Source organism: Ranitomeya variabilis, chromosome 3 (assembly GCF_051348905.1).
Source record: "Ranitomeya variabilis isolate aRanVar5 chromosome 3, aRanVar5.hap1, whole genome shotgun sequence".
Lineage (NCBI taxonomy): Eukaryota > Metazoa > Chordata > Amphibia > Anura > Dendrobatidae > Ranitomeya > Ranitomeya variabilis.
Genome location: NC_135234.1, coordinates 110,608,021 through 110,628,366, shown reverse-complemented (window position 1 = coordinate 110,628,366; position 20,346 = coordinate 110,608,021).

Sequence of the window (20,346 nt, the reverse complement as noted above, 5' to 3'; positions counted from 1 at the left end):
CATAATAATTTGGAACACAGTGTAGAGGCGTACAGGGACTGAACAGAGAGAGCATGGTCGCACTGGAAGCATACAGGTACAGAGCAGAGCACACACACCCTGGAAGCGTACAAGGACAAAGCAGAGCACGCATGCACTGAAAGCATACAGGGACTGAGCAGAGCACGCGTGCACTGGAAGCGTAAAGGGACCTGACGTACTGGAGCCTAAGTGGACCCGGTGGGAGCACGGAGGGACACAATAGTAATCAGGCGCCTCCTCTAGCAGGAAGCAACCTGATATACCCAGAGGCTGCTGCCCAGGCAGGAAAGCGCCTCCGGGTCAGTACAACCCGGCTTCTTTATGAAGCCGGGAGTGCGTGCGACTGCGGCCTAAGTGGCCTAGCACGCATGCGGGGGGGGAACAGGATCCCCATTGTGGCTGAGGATCCGGAAGAGAAGGAACGCGGCACGGAACCCGGGAAGCTAGGTGAGTATCACAGTGCGCCGTAATAATATTCTAGGTCCCCTGATGCTTTTACACTACCCCTACTGTCACGCTGGGTGAGGGAGAAGCAAGGTGCACAACAACAGTGAGAGGGAAGGGAAGCCCAAAAACTAGGGAAGGGGAGAGTGGAGACCTCTAGGCAGATCTAACTACACCCTGTCTTGCATGACATCCTTAAATAGGTCTGCACCTATCACCGAGCAGGAACCTAATCCCTGCCTGACCCTAGCGATAGGTCCTGGATAGGGAGGGGATGGGATGTAGGATAGTCATCCCCCACTACAACTAAAGACAGGGTTGACAAATGAGGGGATAAACCTAGCTTGAGAAGACCACCAAGATATCATGCCAGCAATGCTCCAAGAGTACTCCGAGAAGACACTAGCCGACTGCTAGTACTTCCAACCAAACAGAGGGAAATTGAGCTAACACCAGCACCTTGCTGAAGAGGCTGAAGATATTTAAGCCTTCAGCAAGGGTGTGCTAATAAGCAGCAGAAAGTAGAGGTAACTGTTGGGTCCAAGAGTGAGAAGGATATCGCTCCATAAAAGAGTTGCAAAAATCAAGAAGGTACTTGTAGAGCTAATTGCAATGACCTTCTACAGCCGGATCCAGGATGACTGTCTGTCACACCTGATGCACCCGTGACACCTATGACCTTTTAGAGCTTTATTCAGTAAGCATAGTAATGGTTGTATTGTCTTATGGATCCCTAATGTTAGACATGTGATACTGAAACATAGATTTCTGGAGAGGTGGGAATTGGAACTAAAAGATCCTACAGTGTGAATGGAGATAGATTGACAGAATTAGTACAGTCACCTCTGAGGGATTAAATGAAAATCTCAGCTTCAGCTGTTCATATATGAGAAAAATTCCAATATCAGAATTAAGATCTACCGTATTTTCTTTTAGATCCATGATGCTTTATAATATATAGCATAGATTATTTGGTCTCATATTGTTAGCTCTATTTCGTGCTATTTACATCTGTCATAAAGTTTAATTTTCTTCTAGTCTGATATGTATAATGATTCCATCCACGCGTTTCAGGTTAGCACACCCTTAGTCATGGGTGTACTAACCTGAAATGCGTTGATGTTTTATTTTTCTATCATGATATTTTAAATAATTTGCACTGGATTTTGCACTGAAATAAGGTAAAATTCGGTTGCATGGAGCTGGACTGCTCTCCATTCATTGGACTTTTCCAGCATCGAGGCACAGACGCTGCCATTGCTCCAGACCGCAAGAGTCTACTTGCGGGTGAGCTGGATTCTTTTTCTTCCAACAATATGATTGCCCCTATGGCTCCATCACACTGTTTGATGCTCCCGCAAGACACCAGACACACAGTATGATGGTCCCAACAGTCCCCCCACATAAACAGTATGATTCTCCCATACAGTATAATGGCCTCTACAGACCCCCACACAATATGCTGGTCCACGGCTCTCCATAGACAGTACAATACTCCTCACAGCTCCTTAAACACATTATCACACAGTATGATGGCCCCCGCACGCTATGATGGCACCCACAGCCCCCCACACAGCATGATGCCCCCACAGCACCCCACCACACACTCACACACATATACACAATTTGATGTCCTTACAGCCCCCCACACGCAGTATGATAGCCCCCAAGCCAAAGGGCAGGCTGTGGCCCATGAGACACAGTTTTGCCCAAGTCTGATTTAAAGGGAGCCTGTTATATCTAGAAACGTTTTATACTTGATGATATAAGGATAATCTGAAGGTAAATAGTGTTAAAATCTTACTTGTCTTACTACAAAAGCGGCTAAGGGGTACACAATGAACTTATATCCTCCCTGCAGCCGATTCTAGTCATTGGGGCGGCTTTTTTTAGTGATTTCAGTCACCATTCACTACACTGAAAGCAAAGCTGTACTCACTCCCCGACACTTTGATTGACAGACTGCTCTACACACACTCTCTGCAGGTATATTGTGTTTCTGGACTCAACAGGTTCCCTTTAATACAGGTTCAGTACATCTGTAGACAATACTAGGTGGACATCACAAGCGATGTATGGAACAGAAGTGGTTGACATTACGATAAATTGTAATTTTAAGCTTTAGTACACTATATCCACTTACAAGTAAGACACATTTCATGAATTTGAGAATGCTTTTGGTGATAACTAACATGTAAAGATACTATAGTGTACAATTTAGAAATTTCTTATCACAGTCTTAAAATAAAAGTGATGGTAGCTGTATCATACAATAAGATGAGACACTGATCTGAAGTTTTACGCTTGCTCTAGCTCAGAGGCAAGGGTTACACTGTGTATTGCTAGTAACCAGTGACACCTAGTGACACTTTTTCAATGGCACATCCTACTGACATGCTAAGTAAATTGAGCCTAGAGGCATCATTCAGTTATTTTTTTTTGTCTATGTAGTGCAGTACAGGCTATTATTACACAATAATGTGAAGAATGTGGGGTATTCTTATTTTATTTGATGTGCCATTTATAAGTTATCTGACATCTTACTCCATCTTCTCAGCTAGCGCAGCCTATATTTTTCATTTTGCCTCTGGCTTTACAGAGGAGAGGGGGGGGGGGGGGAGATCTCATCACATTACACATGTTCTTATCTCAGTTCTTCCTAAGGATGGGCAGCTTTAGATCTGTGACACCGCGCTGCTGTCCTAGATTTCATAAAGAAGAGCATCAGTGGATTCTGCAGCTGATCATGGCATGGCCTCACGTATCATACCATCTCTGCTTTCAGTGGTCAGAGTCATGTGTCAGGTTGAGAATCTTACAATTTTAGGATATTTGACTCTTGACACCCTGAGCATTCTCATGTGAACACTGTCTTTCTTTTCTTTATTGTTGTAAAACAAAAAACATAAAATACATGTTAACTAGTTCAATCCTAACTCATTTACCCCCATTCCTGACCAGCTACATTTTAAGGGTTTTTTCGTACGTGGTGGAAAAGGGGTCATCCACTAGTAGGACAACCCAGTCTCGATCTGAATATTTGCCCCCCGTTAAAATAAAAACACCTATACTCACCTCCATTGCCGGGGCTGTTCCAGAGGTGTCGGCACTAGTGTTCACAGAGCTCACGTGAGGTTGTTACATCACATGAAACCTGTGCCAAATCGGTGCTGGCGTCACTGACCCACCATCAGATGTACAGTACAGACCAAAAGTTTGGACACACCTTCTCATTTAAAGATTTTTCTGTATTTTCATGACTATGAAAATTGTACATTCACACTGATGGTATCAAAACTATGAATTAACACATGTGGAATTATATACTTAACAAAAAAGTGTGAAACAACTGAAATTCTGTCTTATATTCTAGGTTCTTCAAAGTAGCCACCTTTTGCTTTGATGACTGCTTTGCACACTCTTGGCATTCTCTTGATGAGCTTCAAGAGGTTGTCACCGGGAATGGTTTTCACTTCACTGGTGTGCCCTGTCAGGTGTAATAAGTGGGATTTCTTGCCTTATAAATGGGGTTGGGACCATCAGTTGTGTTGTGCAGAAGTCTGGTGGATACACAGCTGATAGTCCTACTGAATAGACTGTTAGAATTTGTATTATGGGAAGAAAAAAGCAGTTAAGTAAAGAAAAACGAGTGGCCATCTGTCATGAATCCCCAATGGCTAGGGATAGCACAGGACAAACAAAGTACAAATAAATAACGGACGAGCTCTAGGGTGATGGAACCTGGGCTGACCGCTGCCCTACGCCTGACAAACGCAACTAGAGATAGCCAGGGAGCGTGCCTACGTTGGTTCTAGACGCCACGCACCAGCCTAAGAGCTAACTAGTACTGCAGAGAAAATAAGACCTCACTTGCCTCCAGAGGAATGAACCCCAAAAGATATAGTTGCCCCCTCACATGTATTGACGGTGAAATGAGAGGAAGGCACACACATAGAGATGATATATATAGTTTTAGCAAATTGAGGCCCGCTGAAAACTAGAAAGCAGAAAGATACAAAAGGGGACTGAGCGGTCAGCAAAAAACCCTAATCAAAAATACCATCCTGAGATTACAAGAACCCATGTGCCAACTCATGGCACATGGGGAGAACCTCAGTCCACTAGAGCTACCAGCTAGCATAGAGACATAATAAGCAAGCTGGACAAAAAAACCAAACAACTGAAAATCAGCACTTAGCTTATCCTGAAAGATCTGGGAGCAGGTAGGCAGGAACCAAACAGAGCACATCTGAATACATTGATAGCCGGCAAGGGAATGACAGAAAGGCCAGGTAAAATAGGAAACACCCAGCCTCTGATGGACAGGTGGAAACCAAAGGCCGCAACCCACCAAAGTCACCCAGTACCAGCAGCAACCACCAGAGGGAGCCCACAAACAGAATCCACAACAGTACCCCCCCCTTGAGGAGGGGTCACCGAACCCTCACGAGAACCCCCAGGGCGATCAGGGTGAGCTCTATGGAAGGCGCGGACCAAATCAGTCGCATGAACATCGGAGGCGACCACCCAGGAATTATCCTCCTGACCATAACCCTTCCACTTAACCAAATACTGGAGTTTGCGTCTGGAAACACGAGAATCCAAGATCTTCTCAACAACATACTCCAATTCTCCCTCCACCAGCACCGGAGCAGGAGGCTCAACCGAAGGAACAACGGGTACCTCATACCTCCGCAACAACGACCGATGGAACACATTATGAATAGCAAACGATGCTGGGAGATCCAAACGAAAAGATACAGGGTTAAGAATCTCCGAGATCCTATAAGGACCGATGAACCGAGGCTTGAACTTAGGAGAAGAGACCTTCATAGGGACAAAACGAGAAGACAACCACACCAAATCCCCAACAAGAAGTCGGGGACCCACGCGGCGACGGCGATTAGCAAACTGCTGAGTCTTCTCCTGAGATAACTTCAAATTGTCCACCACCTGATTCCAAATCTGATGTAGCCTGTCCACCACCACGTCCACTCCAGGACAATCCGAAGACTCCACCTGACCAGAGGAAAAACGAGGATGAAACCCCGAATTACAAAAAAAAGGAGAGACCAACGTGGCAGAACTAGCCCGATTATTAAGAGCAAATTCGGCCAGTGGCAAAAAAGCAACCCAGTCATCTTGATCAGCAGAAACAAAACACCTCAAATAAGTTTCCAAGGTCTGATTAGTTCGCTCCGTCTGGCCATTCGTCTGAGGATGGAATGCAGACGAAAAAGACAAATCAATGCCCATCTTGGCACAAAACGTCCGCCAAAATCTAAACACAAACTGGGATCCCCTGTCAGAAACGATATTCTCCGGAATCCCATGCAAACGAACCACGTTCTGAAAAAATAACGGGACCAACTCAGAGGAGGAGGGCAACTTAGGCAAGGGCACCAAATGAACCATCTTAGAAAAGCGGTCACACACAACCCAGATAACGGACATTTTCTGTGAAACCGGGAGATCAGAAATAAAATCCATGGAAATGTGCGTCCAAGGCCTCTTCGGGATGGGCAAGGATAACAACAACCCACTGGCCCGAGAACAGCAAGGCTTAGCTCGAGCACACACTTCACAAGACTGCACAAAGGTACGCACATCCCTAGACAAGGAAGGCCACCAAAAAGACCTGGCCACCAAGTCTCTAGTACCAAATATTCCAGGATGACCAGCCAACACAGAAGAATGGACCTCGGAGATGACTCTACTGGTCCAATCATCCGGGACAAACAGTCTTTCTGGTGGACAACGATCCGGTTTATCCACCTGAAACTGAAACTCCTGCAATGCACGTCGCAAGTCTGGGGATACGGCGGACAATATTACCCCATCCCTAAGGATACCAGTAGGCCCAGAGTCTCCAGGAGAGTCAGGCACAAAACTCCTGGAAAGAGCATCTGCCTTTACATTCTTTGAACCTGGCAGGTATGAAACCACGAAATTGAAACGAGAAAAAAACAACGACCAACGAGCCTGTCTAGGATTCAAACACCTGGCAGACTCAAGGTAAATGAGATTCTTGTGATCAGTCAAGACCACCACACGATGTTTAGCACCCTCAAGCCAATGACGCCACTCCTCAAATGCCCACTTCATGGCCAAAAGCTCCCGATTACCCACATCATAATTGCGCTCGGCGGGCGAGAATTTTCTAGAGAAGAATGCACATGGCTTCATCACCGAGCCATTAGAACTTCTCTGCGACAAAACCGCCCCCGCTCCAATCTCGGAAGCATCAACCTCAACCTGAAAAGGAAGTGAAACATCTGGTTGACACAACACAGGAGCAGAAGAAAACCGGCGCTTAAGTTCCCGAAAGGCCTCCACAGCCGCAGGAGACCAATCAGCAACATCAGCACCCTTTTTAGTCAAATCAGTCAAAGGTTTAACAATACTGGAAAAATTAGCAATGAACCGACGATAAAAATTAGCAAACCCCAAGAACTTCTGAAGGCTCTTAACAGATGTAGGTTGTGTCCAGTCACAAATAGCCTGAACCTTGACGGGATCCATCTCAATAGTAGAAGGAGAAAAAATGTACCCCAAAAAAGAAATCTTCTGGACTCCGAAGAGACACTTTGAGCCCTTCACAAACAGAGAATTGGCCCGCAGAACCTGAAACACCTTCCTGACCTGTAGAACATGAGACTCCCAGTCATCAGAAAACACCAAAAATATCATCCAAATACACAATCATAAACTTATCCAGATATTCACGGAAAATATTGTGCATAAAGGACTGAAAGACTGACGGAGCATTGGAGAGTCCAAAAGGCATTACCAAATACTCAAAATGGCCCTCAGGCGTATTAAATGCGGTTTTCCACTCATCACCCTGTTTTATCCGCACCAGATTATACGCACCGCGAAGATCTATCTTAGTGAACCACCTAGCCCCCTTAATGCGAGCAAACAAATCAGTTAATAATGGCAATGGATACTGATATTTGACTGTAATCTTATTCAAAAGGCGATAATCTATACAAGGCCTCAGGGAACCATCTTTTTTTGCCACGAAAAAAAAACCTGCTCCCAGAGGGGACGAAGATGGACGAATATGTCCCTTTTCCAAGGACTCCTTAATATAATTCCGCATAGCAGTATGCTCTGGCAGTGACAGATTAAATAAACGACCCTTAGGGAACTTACTGCCAGGAATCAATTCTATAGCACAGTCACACTCTCTATGAGGAGGGAGCGAATTGAGCTTAGGCTCCTCAAAAACATCCCTATAGTCAGACAAAAACGCAGGGATCTCAGAAGGAGTAGATGAAGCAATTGAAATCGGAGGTACATCACCATGAACCCCCTGACATCCCCAGCTTAACACAGACATTGTTTTCCAGTCCAGGACAGGATTATGAGTTTGTAACCATGGCAGACCAAGCACTAGTACATCATGTAAATTATACAGTACAAGGAAGCGAATCACCTCCTGATGAACGGGAGTCATGCGCATGGTCACTTGTGTCCAGTACTGTGGTTTATTCATAGCCAATGGTGTAGAGTCAATTCCCTTCAGAGGAATAGGAACTTCCAGAGGCTCCAGACTAAAACCGCAGCGTTTAGCAAATGACCAATCCATAAGACTCAGGGCAGCGCCCGAATCCACATAGGCATCGACGGAAATGGAAGACAGTGAAAAAATCAGAGTCACAGACAAAATGAACTTAGGCTGCAGAGTACCAATGGCAAAAGATTTATCAACCCTTTTTGTGCGTTTAGAGCATGCTGATATAACATGAGCTGAATCACCACAATAAAAACACAATCCATTTTTCCGCCTATAATTTTGCCGTTCACTTCTGGACTGAATTCTATCACATTGCATAGTCTCAGGTGCCTGTTCAGAAGACACCGCCAACTGGTGCACGGGTTTGCGCTCCCGTAAACGCCGATCAATCTGAATGGCCATAGCCATAGACTCATTCAGACCTGTAGGCGTAGGGAACCCCACCATAATATCCTTAATGGCCTCAGAAAGACCATTTCTGAAGTTTGCAGCCAGGGCGCACTCATTCCACTGAGTAAGCACCGACCATTTCCGAAATTTTTGACAATATATTTCCGCTTCATCATGCCCCTGAGAGAGGGCTAATAAAGCCTTTTCAGCCTGAATCTCCAGGTTAGGTTCCTCATAGAGCAATCCCAATGCCAGAAAAAACGCATCCACACTGAGCAATGCAGGATCCCCTGGTGCCAATGCAAATGCCCAATTCTGAGGGTCGCCCCGCAGGAAAGATATTACAATCTTGACCTGTTGAGCAGGGTCTCCAGAGGAGCGAGATTTTAAAGAAAAAAACAATTTACAATTGTTCCTGAAATTCAGGAAGGTAGATCTATCTCCAGAAAAGAACTCTGGAATAGGAATTCTAGGTTCAGACATGGGAGTGTGAACAACAAAATCCTGTATGTTTTGAACTTTTGCCGCGAGATTACTCAGGCTGGAAGCCAAACTCTGGACATCCATGTTAAACAGCTAAGATCAGAGCCATTCAAGGGTTAAGAGGAGGTAAGAAGCAGCTAGACAGCAATTAAGGGCTAGGCAGCAAAACTCTGAAGGGGAAAAAAAAAAAAAAAAAAAAAAAATTCCCTTAAACACTTCTATTTCTCCTGCTTCAGCCCAAAATATTAACACTTTGTGGGCCGGCTATACTGTCATGAATCCCCAATGGCTAGGGATAGCACAGGACAAACAAAGTACAAATAAATAACGGACGAGCTCTAGGGTGATGGAACCTGGGCTGACCGCTGCCCTACGCCTGACAAACGCAACTAGAGATAGCCAGGGAGCGTGCCTACGTTGGTTCTAGACGCCACGCACCAGCCTAAGAGCTAACTAGTACTGCAGAGAAAATAAGACCTCACTTGCCTCCAGAGGAATGAACCCCAAAAGATATAGTTGCCCCCTCACATGTATTGACGGTGAAATGAGAGGAAGGCACACACATAGAGATGATATATATAGTTTTAGCAAATTGAGGCCCGCTGAAAACTAGAAAGCAGAAAGATACAAAAGGGGACTGAGCGGTCAGCAAAAAACCCTAATCAAAAATACCATCCTGAGATTACAAGAACCCATGTGCCAACTCATGGCACATGGGGAGAACCTCAGTCCACTAGAGCTACCAGCTAGCATAGAGACATAATAAGCAAGCTGGACAAAAAAACCAAACAACTGAAAATCAGCACTTAGCTTATCCTGAAAGATCTGGGAGCAGGTAGGCAGGAACCAAACAGAGCACATCTGAATACATTGATAGCCGGCAAGGGAATGACAGAAAGGCCAGGTAAAATAGGAAACACCCAGCCTCTGATGGACAGGTGGAAACCAAAGGCCGCAACCCACCAAAGTCACCCAGTACCAGCAGCAACCACCAGAGGGAGCCCACAAACAGAATCCACAACAGCCATCATTACTTTAAGAAATGAAGGTCAGTCAGTCCGAAAAATTGGGAAAACTTTGCAAGTCTCCCTAAGCGCAGTGGCAAAAACCATCAAGCGCTACAAAGAAACTGGCTCACATGAGGACCGCCCAGGAAAGGAAGACCAAGAGTCACCTCTGCTTCTGAGGATAAGTTTATCTGAGTCACCAGCCTCAGAAATCGCAGGTTAACAGCAGCTCAGATTAGAGACCAGGTCAATGCCACAGAGAGTTCTAGCAGCAGACACATCTCTACAAGAACTGTTAAGAGGAGACTTTGTGCAACAGGCTTTCATGGTAAAATAGCTGCTAGGAAACCACTGCTAAGGACAGGTAACAAGCAGAAGAGACTTGTTTGGGCTAAAGAACACAAGGAATGGACATTAGACCAGTGGAAATCTGAGCTTTGGTCTGATGAGTCCAAATTTGAGATCTTTGGTTCCAACCACCGTGTCTTTGTGTGATGCAGAACAGGTGAATGGATGGACTCTACATGACTGGTTCCCACCGTGAAGCATGGAGAAGGAGGTGTGATGGTGTGGGGGTGCTTTGCTGGTGACACTGTTGGGGATTTATTCAAAATTGAAGGCATACTGAACCAGCATGGCTACCACAGCATCTTGCAGCGGCATGCTATTCCATCCGGTTTGAGTTTAGTTGGACCATCATTTATTTTTCAACAGGACAATGACCCCAAACACACCTCCAGGCTATGTAAGGGCTATTTGACCAAGAAGGAGAGTGATGGGTTGCTACGCCAGATGACCTGGCCTCCACAGTCACCAGACCTGAACCCAATCGAGATGGTTTGAGGTGAGCTGGACCGCAGAGTGAAGGCAAAAGGGCCAACAAGTGCTAAGCATCTCTGGGAACTCCTTCGAGATTGTTGGAAGACCATTCCCGGTGACTACCTCTTGAAGCTCATCAAGAGAATGGCAAGAGTGTGCAAAGCAGTCATCAAAGCAACAGGTGGCTACTTTGAATAACCTAGAATATAAGACATATTTTCAGTTGTTTCACACTTTTTTGTTAAGTATATAATTCCACATGTGTTAATTCATAGTTTTGATGCCTTCAGTGTGAATGTACAATTTTCATAGTCATGAAAATACAGAAAAATCTTTAAATGAGGTGTGTCCAAACTTTTGGTCTGTACTGTATTTATTTAAAGACCTTTAAGAGCAGGGGTGGGGAATCTTTTCTGCCAAGAGCCATTTGGATATTTATACCATCCCTCGGGGCCGTACACACTCCACCTACAAAGTACATCCTGACTCTAGCACTAGTTTCAGGACGTAATCTTTCATTGCATGCCCTTCAGTGCTCAGTAGTGAACACTGTGTGTGTGCTAACAGAGCAAGAAGAAAATAATGAACTGGTTGTAATCAAAATACACCTCCCTGTCCAAGAATGCGTTCCTGAGAATCTGCCCGGGGGCCTGATAAAAGGTCATTGAGGGCCATAAATGGCCCTGGGGCCGGAGGTTCCCCACCCCTGTTTTAGAGGATAAGAGGGTTTGATTTAAATATTGAAATATTTATATTTTCATCTTACGTCTCTTGTAACTGGGGCTGATATATTAGGTCTAGTTATAAAGGAAAATGCAGCCTCCTGGCAGCACAGCACTGCTGTCTGGATCTCCAAAGACTCATCACCAAGTAGTTCCAATTCCTTACCTATAAACAGTTATCATCACCTTACCGCTGGACCCGGAGTTTCTTTAGCTCTGTGTACACAGCTATCAAGAAGGAACAGACAGTAAAAAAATGTTTCTGCCCTCTTTATGAGGACTCTGGCTGTCTCTGCTGACAGTCGGATTCCCGTGCCAACAGGCCACAGCTACACATTTGCCTGCATTAAACACAAAAAGAGCAACCAGTCATGGCACCTAAATACAAACTGATGAATATAGGTTACCATTTGTTATAGATGATTGTAAATCTATAAGAAGTCTCTTGCAATCTAACAAGCTCCTCCTTTGGAAACAGGTAATTGTAGCGATACTGTCCCCTTCTCGCTCCGTGCAGGGACACCAGCTTACTCATTGCCCCAGTCTTTGGCGCAATCCTCGACATGCTCCTGTCACTTCCTGGTGTGCACGCCGCACTGTGTCTCAGTGGCATGCCTAGTACACGCGCTCCCTTGCTTTTAAAGGGACAGCTGGGAGGCATTTGGTTAATGTGAAAAGCTGCAAGGTGTCTCCCAGACAATAGCTGGGCACCCTACCCAATTGGCACATGCCTGGGCAACCACTATTTACGACCAAATTTACGACCAATAGAGATAAGAGACCCAGCTAAAAAGAAAACGTAAAATCCTTATGGAAATTATTAAGTGAGGTTTTATGAACGGCGTCGACGTAATATATAAGAAATGTGATGAAATAGCGAACACAAAGCATCATTTCGCGTCACTGGGCAATAGCCAGGGTTCCGTCAAATGGATATCGGATAGATAAAGACAATATCTATGTCATGTCTTCTATCTATGAATGGATAAAATCGCGATAGATAGGAAAGAAGAAGGTAATATCTCCTGCCATGGACCTCCAGGGGCAAAGATATCGCAAAAGTTGGGAATCTCAGAATTATCTAAGACGCATCCTACAGTTCTCTTACAGGGAACCTGTCACCCCGTTTTTTCCGTATGAGATAAAAATACTATTAAATAGGGCCTGAGCTGTGCATTGCAATAGTGTATTTTGTGGACCCCGATTCCCCACCTATGCTGCCGAAATACGTTACCAAAGTAGTCGTTTTCGCCTGTCAATCAGGCTGGTCTGGTCAAAAGGGCGTGGTGTCTTCCCCCAGATCTTGCTTAGTTTTCCGTTGGTGGCGTAGTGGTGTGCGCATGCCCAAGGACCCAAATCCACGTCACAGGGGAGTGAAAAGAGCGAGATGTGCTGTATTTCACTGGTGATCGGTGGGCGCGGCCATCTTCCTTTGGCCGCGCGTGCGCAGAAGCGGCGCTCTGCTGGCCGTGGCTTCAGGGAAATGGCCGCGGGATGCAGCGCGTGCGCAGATGGAGATCGCGGCGGCCATTTTCCTGAAGCGGAGTTCGCATCTCGGCTTCAGGAAAATGGCCGCCGCGATCTCCATCTGCGCACACGCGGCATCCCGCGGCCATTTTCCTGAAGCCGCGGCCAGCAGAGCGCCGCTTCTGCGCACGCGCGGCCAATGGAAGATGGCCGCGCCCACCGATCACCAATGAAATACAGCACATCGCGCTCTTTTCACTCCCCTGTGACGTGGATTTGGGTCCTTGGGCATGCGCACACCACTACGCCACCAACGGAAAACTAAGCAAGATCTGGGGGAAGACACCACGCCCTTTTGACCAGACCAGCCTGATTGACAGGCGAAAACGACTGCTTTGGTAACGTATTTCGGCAGCATAGGTGGGGAATCGGGGTCCACAGAATACACTATTGTAATGCACAGCTCAGGCCCTATTTAACAGTATTTTTATCTCATACGGAAAAAACGGGGTGACAGGTTCCCTTTAAGTCAAGCCCTGTTATGAGTCACCAGACGGGAGGTTTGTGTGTGTAACTTGTGTTAATAAAAAGCCAATTATGATCCTCGTTCAATACCAGGCAGGTACATTACTGTGCAGCATTGATCCATGTTTCTCTGGGGTTCTTTCCTCCATAAATCTGAGCTATTTCCATGACCTATGTTTAGTAATTTTGTTTGGTTATTCTTTTTTTAATGTTATTGTACATCCTGTATTATTTTGTCCCCTTTGTAAAATCTTATGTATATTTTTATAAACACTGCCTACTTTTCAGATTAAATTTACCAAATTTAATAGCTTTGTTCCTCTTGTTCTATAAACCGCATCCCCAAAGCTATAGGCTATCTGTGACGGGTGTCCAATCAGCCTGTAAAGCGATTGGTGGTGGCAACTAGTAGTTTTTCTTGGCTTATTGTGGAGCTTGGCAGTGACCATACTTTGGAATCGGTGCTGTATTTATTATAAGGTCACTGTCAGTTTCCCAATAATTAGCCTAGTAGTGAAAGCAACCGTCACCTCGTCCATCAATCGTTGGTTGATTGCGTATTGTTCTGATGACTGGAGGCAGCAGCGAGCTTGAAACCATAGAAGATACAGTTTGTCTATAGACAAGAAATTTGTACACAAAGAACCAAAATGTAGTAGAAAATTTAACTTTATTAAAAATAGAAGGGGTTTTTTTTGTTTGTTTTTTAAGTATGTACAGATATTCATTATGCTATCTCCAAGAGCTGCTACTGCACAGACGGTGCCATCTTGGAGGAGGAATTTTTTTCTTTTCCAGTAAGATGGTGCCACCAGCGCATGCGCAGTAGCAGCTATCGGATCATAGCCGCTACTGCGCAGGCGCCTTTTTAAAATAGATTTCTTTTCTAGCTGAATAACAGGAAGAACAGTTATTATTGACACATAAAACATGCAATTATGCCACAGAGCAGGTGCCACGGCTGGCACATAACATGCTGGAGCAAAACTTCCAGGTTTATATCACTAAAGCTAATAACCTCAGTGAAACATACAAGTGCTTCTCACTAAATTAGAATATCATCAAAAAGTTAATTTATTTCAGTTCTTCAATACAAAAAGTTAAAGTCATATATTATAGAGTCATTACAAACAGTGATCTATTTCAAGTGTTTATTTCTGTTAATGTTGATAATTATGGCTTACAGCCACTTAAAACCCAAAAGTCATTATCTCAGTAAATTAGAATAATTAACAAAACACTTGCAAAGGCTTCTTAAGCATTTAAAAAGGTCTCTTAGTCTGTTTCAGTAGGCTCCACGATCATGGGGAAGATTGCTGACTTGACAGATGTCCATAAGGCAGTAGTGATGAGCGCGTGTACTCATTACTCGAGTTTTCCGAGCATGCTCAGGTGTTATCCGAGTATTTTGGGCGTGCTCGTAGATTATGTTTGAGTCACCGCAGCTGCATGATTTGCAGCTGCTAGACAGTATGAATACATGTGGGGATTCCCTAACAAACAGGCAATCCCTGCATGTGTTCAGGTTGTCTAGCAGCCGCAAATCATGCAGCGGCAGGGACTAAAACATAATCTACGAGCACGCCCAAAATACTCGGAGGATACCCGAGCATGCTCGGAAACCTCGAGTAATGAGTACACTTGCTCATCACTAGAAGGCAGTCATTGACACACTCCACAAGGAGGGTAAGCCACAAAAGGTCATTGCTGAAAAAGTTGGCTGTTCACAGAGTGCTGTATCCAAGCATATTAATGGAAAGTTGAGTGGAAGGAAAAAGTGTGGTAGAAAAAGGTGCACAAGCAAGCGGGATAACCGCAGCCATGAAAGGATTGTAAGAAAAGGCCATTCAAAAATTTGGGGGAGATTCACAAGGAGTGGACTGCTGCTGGAATATTTGCTTCAAGAATATAATAATAATTTTATTTATATAGCGCCAACATATTCCGCAGCGCTTTACAAATTATGAAGAACCATCATACATAGACATATCCAGGACATGGGCTACAATTGTCGCATTCCTTGTAGACCAAAGTCAGCGCAGCCATCTACCTGGAAATATAAGAGCAATTCATGCTTCCCTAAGCTGACAAGCTTTTTGGAGATGGAAATTTCATTCTTCAGCAGGACTTGGCACCTGTCCACACTGCCAAATGTACCAATACCTGGATTAAAAACAACAGTATCACTGTGCTTGATTGGCCAGCAAACTCACCTGATCTTAACCCCATAGAGAATCTATGAGCTACTGTCAAGAGGAAGATGAAAGACACCAGACCCAACAATGCAGACGAGCTGAAGGCTGCTATCAAAGCAACCTGGGCTTCCATAACACCTCAGCAGTGCCACAGGCTGATGGCATCCATGCCATGCTGCATTGATGCAGAAATTAATGCAAAAGGAGCCCCAACCTAGTAATGAGTGTATTTACTGAACATACATTTCAGTAGGCCAACATTTCAGATTTTAAAGTAAATTTTCAAGCTGGTGTTATGAAGTATTCTAATTTACTGAGATAATGACTTTGGGGTTTTCCTTGGCTGTAAGCCGTAATCATCAACATTAACATAAATAAATACTTGAAATAGATCACTCTGTTTGTAATGACTCTATATAATATATGAGTTTCACTTTTTCTATTGTAGAACTGAAATAAATTAACTTTTTGATGATATTCTAATTTAGTGAGTACTTGTACCTCCCCTCCAGCACATTACCAGTGACCCTTTTGCAATATATATATATATATATATACTGTACAAGTAAGCACTATATTATGGACAACAGTAGCAAGGTCAGTACAGTATATTATGACAGAATCAGAGCACAGCAATACAACTTAATATGATATCTATTTGACGTCCTATTTATGTACACTGTCCTTATTCTCTAGAAGTTAAAACGACTGATGTTGAGTGATGCTTAACCTTTATGTTTCAGCTTAATGGGCGCCACTCTCAATACTAAGCCCGTCTGCGTCGTAGTCTCTGTAAGCACCTCTGATCGCTACACTGGCCCAATGGGGGTCACCAGTATTTCCAGCTAGGCCACAAGACCTAGATATGCGAGTCACTAGGTATACAGTGTGCTTGTCGCACTGGCCAACTCCATTACCTGAAGCTCGGCCCCAGTCCGCACCCTGTACAATACATCTACGCTCAAAGCACCGGCCCACAGGAACATTCCTCTGCACCAGCCAGATCGTCCCCCTGAGCCTGGTTTGAATATAGTCATGGTCTTCTACTGGTGCTGCTTGCGGTCTTCTACTGGCACTGGTCATGGACCTTCCTCACACTATAGGCCTTCTCTGGCATCTGACCGCTCTCTGACCCTTCTGTGGTGATGGTGGCTGAAAGCACAGGTTTTTTTATACTGTATTTTTTGGACTATAAGATGCACCGGACCATAAGACGCACCTAGGTTTGAGAGGAGGAAATTAGGGGAAAAAAAATTGAAGCAAAAAAATGGTCAATTCTGTACTTAATATCCCGTGTCCTGGTATTTATGGTCCCCTCATCCCCATGCTGATACACATGGCCCCCTCATCCCCATTCTGATACACATGGCCCCCTCATCCCTATCCTGGTATGCATGGCTCCCTCATCCATATCCTCATATTTATGGCTCCTCATCCCTATCCTGGTATGCATGGCCCCATCCCAGTCCTGGTATAATTGGCCCCATCCCGTTCCTGGTATGATAGGTCCCATCCTTATTCTGGTATGATTGTCCCCATCAAGGTCCTGGTATGATTGGTCCCATCCTTATTCTGGTATAAATGGCCCCATCCTGTTTCTGGTATGATTGGTCCCATCCTTTTTCTTTTACAATTGGTCCCATCCCGTTCCTGGTATCCATGGCCCCATCAGGAAAGATTTAAAAAAACCAAAAACCATTACACTCACCTTCCTCCGCTCCCTCGCAGTCACAGCGTACTGCTCCAGTGCCAGCAGCTGCTTAATGCTTGTAAGCAGCGCATGGCAGGACGTCATGTGCCGCTCACAAGCAGAGCACAGCTGCTGGAATACTCACCGGGACCGTTCATCGCAGAGAGCGGTGAGTATCCATTTCTCTTCAGTAGTGCGCAGTGTCAGCCAGCGGCTTCCTGCTGCTGTGGCGGTCACATATGCCGATACTTAAGAGAAATGAATATTTCCAGCTGACACTGCGCACTACTGAAGAGGAATGGATACTCACCGCTCTCTGTGATGAACGGTCCTGGTGAGTATTCCGACAGCTGCTGGCACCGGAGCAGGACACAGCAAGGGAGCGGAAGAAGGTAAGTGTAATGTTTTATATTTTTATCTTTTCTGATGGGACCAATCATACCAGCAACAAGATGGGGCCAATCATACCAGGTTGCCAGAAAGAAATGCATATTCATTGCCCTCCAAGCCCATGGGCGTGGAATGCAGTGCATATTCATTTCTCTTTAGCAGTGGGCACAGGAGTTAGCTGGCTTCTTATAGTTCGAAAAATATGGCAATTATTAAAGGGAACCTGTCACCACGTTTTTGGAAGATGGGATAAAAATAGCGTTAAATAGGGGCAGAGGTGGGCATTACATTAGTGTGTTTGTTATGCGTTTATTACCCACCTAAGTTGCCGAAATACCTTTGCAAAGTCTCCGTTTTCGCCTGTCAATCAGGCTGGTCTGGTCAAAAGGGCGTCTTGTCTTCCCCCAGATTTTGCGTAGTTTTCCGTTGGTGGCGTAGTGGTGTGCGCATGCCCAAGGTCCCGAATCCTCTGCCAGGGGATTTAAAAGAGCGCGCTGTTCGTTTTCATTGGTGATCGGTGGGCGCGGCCATCTTCCTTTGGCCGCGCGTGCGCAGAAGCGGCGCTCTGCTGGCCGCGGCTTCAGGAAAATGGCAGCGGGATGCCGCGCGTGCGCAGATGGATATCGCGGCGGCCATTTTCCTGAAGCCGCGGCCAGCAGAGCGCCGCTTCTGCGCACGCGCGGCCAAAGGAAGATGGCCGCGCCCACCGATCACCAATGAAAACGAACAGCGCGCTCTTTTAAATCCCCTGGCAGAGGATTCGGGACCTTGGGCATGCGCACACCACTACGCCACCAACGGAAAACTACGCAAAATCTGGGGGAAGACAACGCCCTTTTGACCAGACCAGCCTGATTGACAGGCGAAAACGGAGACTTTGCAAAGGTATTTCGGCAACTTAGGTGGGTAATAAACGCATAACAAACACACTAATGTAATGCCCACCTCTGCCCCTATTTAACGCTATTTTTATCCCATCTTCCAAAAACGTGGTGACAGGTTCCCTTTAACTATGAAACGGATGTCACCTGACCTGGTGTCGTTTTCAATCTGCACTTCCACTGTTGGGGTTCCTACTACTATAATTCTTTCTTTACTTTTGCTTTTTACCAGCAGATGGTGTTGTTCGCTTGCAGTTACTGTACTCATCTTCCCTCTTGTTCAGCCCCTTACATGTACAGTGATCGAGAAGGCACGGACGGTAATAAACCATTTCTGCCTTCTTTATAAGGACTCCAGTTGTCTCTGACAGTCAGATCCCTGAGCCTGCAGCTACACATTTGCGTGTATCTCTGTTACTATGCAGTGACATTTACTAGGCAGTTACATTTATATTAACACAGTCACTCTACATTACATGCACTTATACACATATTTAATAAAAATTATAGATGGGAGGGCTTCTTTAAATGGAGAACAACTCTACCATAAAAAGCCATTACTTCCTATGGGTCAGACTACCCTACGTAACTTCTTATATAGGGTTTCCATTTACACCTTCTCTTTTGACAAGTTTAATGGATAAATTACTTCCACGGAGGCTGCTGATTTTCTGAAAGGTCATAAGTCCCTGCATTTGTGTAAAAGTGACTGTTTAATATGTTGAGTTTCTGTTTTATGCTCCTTTTATTTTTGCTTTGGCAATCAGGTCCATAATCTATCTATGGCTCCCTCTCTCGTTAACGCTCTTGCCAGTGAGAATCCTCTCACTCATAGAAATGGTGGTAGAAACAAGAATCAATCCCACGTATAAAGCTCAGTGTCCTCATATCTATCTCCTATTACAACCTTTTGGCTTTAATATTGGCCGGGGGCTGGCATGGCATTGCACTAATCTAAGGCATCATATCTTACGGTGATTGACAACTCTACTTGGAAAATGCACTGACCTGGAAGCTTGATATCTCCTTCATCAGACAGCTGACGCAGAAAGGCTTAACAGCAAGTATCGTGAATACAGTCATTTCCACACAGCTCCACATATCCAGTGTTCATCTCATTTATCACATTGCTGGGGTTTATTAAATTATTTCGTTTTAGAAGTTTCTTCTATTTAAAAAAATCCCAATAATTCTTTAGAAGGAATCTGTCACCAGGTTCTGAGAGCAGAATGATTGGTCACTTACTGGGCTGCTTGCTGCAGTTTTGATTAAAAACAATTTATCTGCTTCAGATCTAGCAGTTCTCAGAATACTGAGTTCTGTATAACCCCGCCCACACCACTGATTGGCAGCTTTCTGTGTACACTGTGCATAGGCTGCCAATCAGTGATGAGGGCGGGGTTATAAAGAGTTAATGAATATGGAAGACTACATGGCACAGGATTACTAGTCCTCTAGTGATAATCTCCTGCTGATCAGTTATTTTATCAAAACTAGAGCAAGCAGCCCAGTAAGTGACACATCGCTGGAATCAGGGTCTTTGTCTCCACATTATTCTCCTCTCAGAACAGGTAGCACAAATCTGGTGACAGATTCCCTTCAATAAACTGTAAATGTCTATAAAATGTGCCTAATCTGTATTAGGTACACTCAGGTAGTGGAGAACTGTAAAGCGCTGCGGAATATGTTAGCGCTATATAAAAATAAAGATTATTATTATTATTATTATTATTATTATTATTATTATTATTAAGTGGAGGATCAGTAAGGTGAGTTTCCTTTATTTTAAT